The following is a 5,835-nucleotide window of genomic DNA, read 5'->3' as shown; positions in this document are numbered from 1 at the left end:
AAGATTAAGTGAGTAATTTAACTCACCGCTTTTCGCTTCAGTGAGTCAATTTGAAAAACGATGCAGACTTTACCAAAAAAGAATGATACATTAAGATTGAAAGTTGTTTTGCCGTTTTCATTCGCTTAGAAACTCCTAAATTATGACTTTGATTTCAAACTTACTAATTGAAATAAACAATTGATGGTTTGAACAAATTGATTTTTTGAACTAATAGTTTCAGATGCAAAGAACTTGCTAGTTATTAATCAAGCTATAAAAATAGTTTGCTAAGTAAAATTTATTGGCATGAAATGAATTGAAGCAGATATTTTGTAGTCAGTATTTGGTGGCATCATTACGGGCAGTTCCGGCCAGTTAAGTTTTGTAACTTTAGCTATTGGTTCTTGGTTGATGCTATCTTCAAGTAACTGGTCTCTCCAAATCCAGTAGTCGGGTCCAACCGCACGTTTGAACAAAACGGTGTATTTTACACCGCTTTCTGCTCCTCGGATGTCAAGATATACCTTAAGTTTATCATTTTGTTTCTGAATTCGCATTTGGAATAAGCAAAACTTGTTTATAAGATAATCAGATGAGATTTTATGACTTTCGTTTTGATTTGGGTGGTACGGAAAATCGATCCTCACGGGATTAATAGAAATATCCTGGGAAGAGAGATAATGGTATTCCACCGAAAAATCGAGCGCAGATCGCAATGCCTCGTCCTCCTGTCTGAACATGTCCATTCTAACCGGTGCTGGTTTGTTGTTGTCATTATAGTCATAATCAGGATCTAAATATTTATAATCTGTATTATTATCATATCTTGTACTTGGATCATGATCATTCACTTTCGGACGAACAGCTTCTGATGATGCACCAAAAGAGGAGCTAGGAAACGACTCCAAAGCTGGCTGCTCTGTTTGAGATCCAAAAGCGCCACCGTCGTCATCAATAAGATTATTACCATCATTTTCCCGTTCAAATTTTGTATCGAACAACCAGCGTAGCAATTTGACATCGCTAAATGCAGGTTGATCCCTTATACTTACCAGTTTGCACTGTTGCTCATAAATCTTTGCTTTCTCATCGACTAACTTCCTGATTTGCGTTTCGAGTTCCTCTGTTTTCTGTACTAGCGTTTTAATATTTTTACAGCAAGCGGAATTAACAATTGACTGTATGTTTTTTGAGAACGAAATGAAATCGTGATCTGAATGAAGATCATCATCTGAACATTCTATGCACATTGTACATTCACAATTCTTACACCAAAATTTCACTGGAAATTTAGGATGCTCGGAGCAAAATAAGGTTACAGGTACCTTCTTTAAAGCGCCTTCTGTTACATCTTGCTGCTCCTTTAGAAAATCTCTAAGTCCATACATTGGCTTCAGGTCTTCGATAATAATTTGATGATCAATTTTACAAATTGCACATCTGTACAGGCTTTCATTTTTCAAGATTTCCAAACAAGGTTTATGTGGGCCACAATAACAGTGTCCACAAGGCAACTGTCTTGGATCGTCCAAAAAATCAAAACAAATAGAGCATTCGGGTAAATTTAACGGCGCATCCATTTTCAGGTTTTGATTGGATTAGTCAAAAGACAATTTTTTTTGCTTGTAAAAAGATGACAGAGACTGACTACGTTCCACCACAAGGAATGTAAGAGCACAAAATAATCTGAAACATTTTAAATGAGGACACGGGTATTGAGACGAGAGTAACCACAGACCTATTGCTATATTATTTTTCATAGGTTTTTCATAACAATTTAACGAAACGATGGAAAATTATTTTATAACATTTCGATCAAAAAAAAAACGCCCTACTCCAACCTATGGTACCAAAGTCACCCTGTGTCATTTACCCCCTATTTTCAACACTTTCCCTGCAGCAAAGTTTAATATATCTCTTCGAGAAAGAGACGTGGTTCGTGAATCATTTCATGTCGCGTTCCACTGAGCCATAGATATTTGTTTGAACGGGTACAAAAACTTTTTATTGTCAAGAAAGCGCTAAATGAAGCTTCCAAAACCAGTTTTTCTGAAGTACAATAAGAACGGGCTACTTTATTTAGTCTCGCTTAAATCGCGTGGTTATAGCAGAATATAAAATAAAAACGCTAAAGTAAATAGGTCTTAAGCTTAGCCAACAGATGGTTGGAAAAGTTTAAAGGAACTCAAGGAAACCGGAACTTGATTGAAATTGATGCAATTTGATGCAAAAACCTGAAATTCAACGAAAAAGTTTTAGGAAAAAAATCAAGGAAATTCAAGGAAAAAATCACACTAAATCTCTTTGATTTTCAAGAAAAGTTTATGATAGACCTTAAATTTTTTCCATTTAGAGAAGACTGGATCATTAGGTTTTTTATTCCGCTGGAAATTCATAACAAAAACGTCAATTTTGAAAATAGACGACGATGCCTTTTAAGCTTTTCGTGCCTTCTAAGCTTTTGCTGTTCGTTAGTTGAGCTGGCCTCTTTTTGACAAAAAAAGAACTGAAGATTTAAAAAAATTAAACATCAAACCGCGAAAAAAGACAAATTCGAGCGTGAACAATTAAAACTTTGTGCACGCTCAAATATCATCAGTACCTGCATAAATGAAAGCCATTTCCGTTCTTTAAAACTTGGAAACGACAGGCTAGCAATGCTTTAAATGGAAGAATCTTAATTCTTGCGATGAGTATAATAATGATGTACCTAACTTTTCCAAAATCAAAAAATAATAATTTTGTCAGATAATAAAAATGACTAAAATGCTCTACTTCATCAAACAGCAAACTATAACATCGGCAAAAAAATCGTAAAAAAAACAAGGTGGCCGAAAAAATGGATTGAAAATTTTTGAACATGATTCATTTTTTTTCGAATTTTGAAGAAAAGGTATATCGGGTTGAAACTTTTTTAGTTTCAGGAACGAATTATGATTAAAAAATTTTTGATAAGACTAACCCAATTTAAAAAAATGGATCATTGAGTAAATAATTATCTACGATGGAAAATCTAAAAATTTAACTAAACGTTCGAAATAAGAAGTCTTTCACGTTTTTTGCGCCAATTTTGGAGAGTGCTTTCGCAATTGGAGAGTGCAATTTGGGCAATTTATCCTAAATTTAGCGGATGAATTTGAATTGGACTTAATATACCTCAGTGCATTCGAAAATGCAATAATACATATGAGGCACTTCTGTTGTTATAAGAGCATCCAAAGAATTTTTCCTGAAAAAAAAAAAAACAAAACCGATATACAAGAAAATCACTTCTATTTTATAGATATAAGCTTTTCGCTAATAATCAATAAATGTTACTTATTTAATAATTTCATAGGCGTTTTCAATATTCATTTTCTCATAGTACTTCATGGTTGTAACTATGAACAGAAATTGCTTCAAAATGTGTGTATTTTTGTATAAAAAAATTGAAACATAGAAGAGAAGCAACGCTCACGCAAGAAACTAGCAGCAGGTAAAAGTTATCTTAGTAGTTTTTTAGAAGTTAGTTTTGAAATATGTCGAATTTGTTTTAGTAGGTTGGTTTGCTTCGAAAAACAAAGTTTAAGAAAACAATTGAAGCACTAGCGCTCGCATAACATAAATGTCAATTCAGAAGGAATCCGTTCGCAAACAATTCAAAATTTTATCAACAAGCTATTTAAGCAAGGAAATATTCCAGGTTACAACATATAGCAAATCAGTTCTTGAAAAATTTACGTCTCTCCATGCAAACTTATTAAGCATTGTAAGTTTGAAGTTTTCGGTATTTGGATTTAATTTACAAAGCGAATGGTCTAGCAAGAAAAAAGTTTTCTAGGCCAGCTATTGAAGCAATGAAACTTCAAAAACTCAAGTTCTCCCATAGATCTAAAATATTCGCGAAAGGGTAAGTCCTAAAAAGAAACCAATCAAGCAACTTCACTTTCAAAAATTTAGTGTTTTTTCAATGAGCAAATTCGATCAAAGAAAGTTCAAAGCAAAGCAATTATATCATGAAACTATACCAGCTTTGATGAAATTTCATAGAGCAAATCAGCAGGGGAAGTTTTCCGAAGCACGCTCGCTATTTAAGCCATGAAACTATGATTTATGTCAAGACATTTGAAGAGCAGATCAGTTTGCAAAAGGTTCCTACTTTTTATAAACAAGCAAGGAAAAAATTCAAGTTATTTCATGGAGCAATTCGGCTCTAGAAAAAAAGAAATTTTAACGAGTAAGCAACTCCAGCAATGGAAATTTTAAATATCTTGCAGTTGTTTCAAAATCTCCGATTATTCAACAAAAAATTAAACTTATTCAAGAAAATTATTCAAATAAAGAAACTGTGAAATTTTTCTTGTTATTTCATAGAACAAATTGATTTGCAAACAATTCAAGTTTTATAATTCAATAAGCTATCAAAGAGATGAGGCTTCGAAAAAACTTAAGTTTTTCATGAACGGAAACGGATAGCTAAAAACTTGAGATTTTCTTTTGGAGTTATTCAACTCTTGGGAAAATTTCAAGCTATGCCATAGAACGAATTAGTTTGCAAAAAATCCGAGTTTTTCTATGCAAGCAACCAAATCGATGAAGCTTATTACTTTTTCAAATTTAAAAAAATTAGTGAAACGTTCAAGTAAAACAACATAAATAAATCAGTTTTTTCATGAAACGACTCGGTTTGCGAACAAAAGAAAGTTTTTCAAGCCAGTTTTTAAGGAAAATAAAATTTGTAAAAAATCCGAATTTGCTTCAATGACTACGATTGCTTCGAACAAAAAATAAATTTCGAAAAAAAAATGAAGTGCTGAAAGTTTCAAAATTTCAAACTTTTCGACGTTTTTTTCGCAAATGATTCAATTTTATAAATAACTTGAATTTGTTTTCATAACTTGGATTGCTTCGCAAAAAATAAACTTGAAGAGAAAAAATGAAGAGCTGAAACGTTCAAAAAAATCATATTACTTCGAACGAATCGTTTCGCAAACAATTCAAACTTTTCTAAGCAAGCTATCAAAGAGATAAAGCTTTGATATTTTGCAAGTTATTTCAACGAGAAAACTGGTTGGCAGAAAATTAAGTTTTTCGATGTTTATGTGATAAAATTTTGAAATTTTATCGAGTTGTTTTCATAGCTGGGGTTGCATCGCCGCAAAAAAGTGGTTATTCAAGAAAGCTAATTAAGTGATGAAACATGAAAAAAGGTCAAGATAATCCAGAGAATGAATCAGTTTTCAGAAAGTTCAAGTTTTTCTAACCAATCAAGTACTTAATAGGGCGAAGTGAAATCAATACTTCAGTTATTTCAAATAAAAATTTGGCCGCAAAAAAGCAGAAGTTTTCCTATACATGCTTTTTTAAAGAAAGTAAACTTTTGATATTATTTCGAAGTTGTTTTCAAAGCTTGGATTGCTTAGCAAAAAATTTTACGATATTCAGGCTAGCTATAAAAGCGACAAAATTATGATTTCTAAAACATTCTTGTCGTTTTCTTAAACTTTGAGCTCAGAGAACTTTCTTCAACATTGCGCTCGACAAAAATAAAACATTGCGTTCAATCAAACATTTATTTTCTATCGAAAAATTGAAACATAAAAGAGACTCCACGCATGAAAAGAGCGGCAAGCAAGTCGAAGTTAAACAACTTCGGAAATACTACTTGAAATACCTGAGCAATTAAAACTGAATTTGACAGCGCGAGGCTGCTCTCTTAGATGAGCACATTGATAGGCATGCACATTACTATCAGACCACTTAAGTTTGACTACTCGTTTAAAAAAATTAAGTTTAAAAAAATTAGACTCATAAAACAACACCGGCGCTGCATGTGTAAAAAAGTAACATTCTTAAATATAATTTGTATGATCG

General features: G+C 32.5%; 1 long non-coding RNA gene across 1 annotated transcript; it reads right to left on the bottom strand.

The window, feature by feature from the left end:
- Positions 1-265: 265 nt before the first annotated feature.
- On the bottom strand, positions 266-1,664 carry LOC134839629 (uncharacterized). The gene is made up of 2 exons (XR_010162394.1): positions 1,308-1,664; positions 266-775 (listed from the first exon to the last, which is right to left on the bottom strand). It is a non-coding gene; the product is annotated as an uncharacterized LOC134839629 (long non-coding RNA).
- Between the last annotated feature and the right edge of the window lie 4,171 nt (positions 1,665-5,835).

Source organism: Symsagittifera roscoffensis, chromosome 2, assembly GCF_963678635.1.
Source record: "Symsagittifera roscoffensis chromosome 2, txSymRosc1.1, whole genome shotgun sequence".
NCBI lineage: Eukaryota > Metazoa > Xenacoelomorpha > Acoela > Convolutidae > Symsagittifera > Symsagittifera roscoffensis.
The sequence above is the reverse complement of the archived record's forward strand: the minus strand, read 5'-3'. Positions and strand labels throughout refer to the sequence as shown.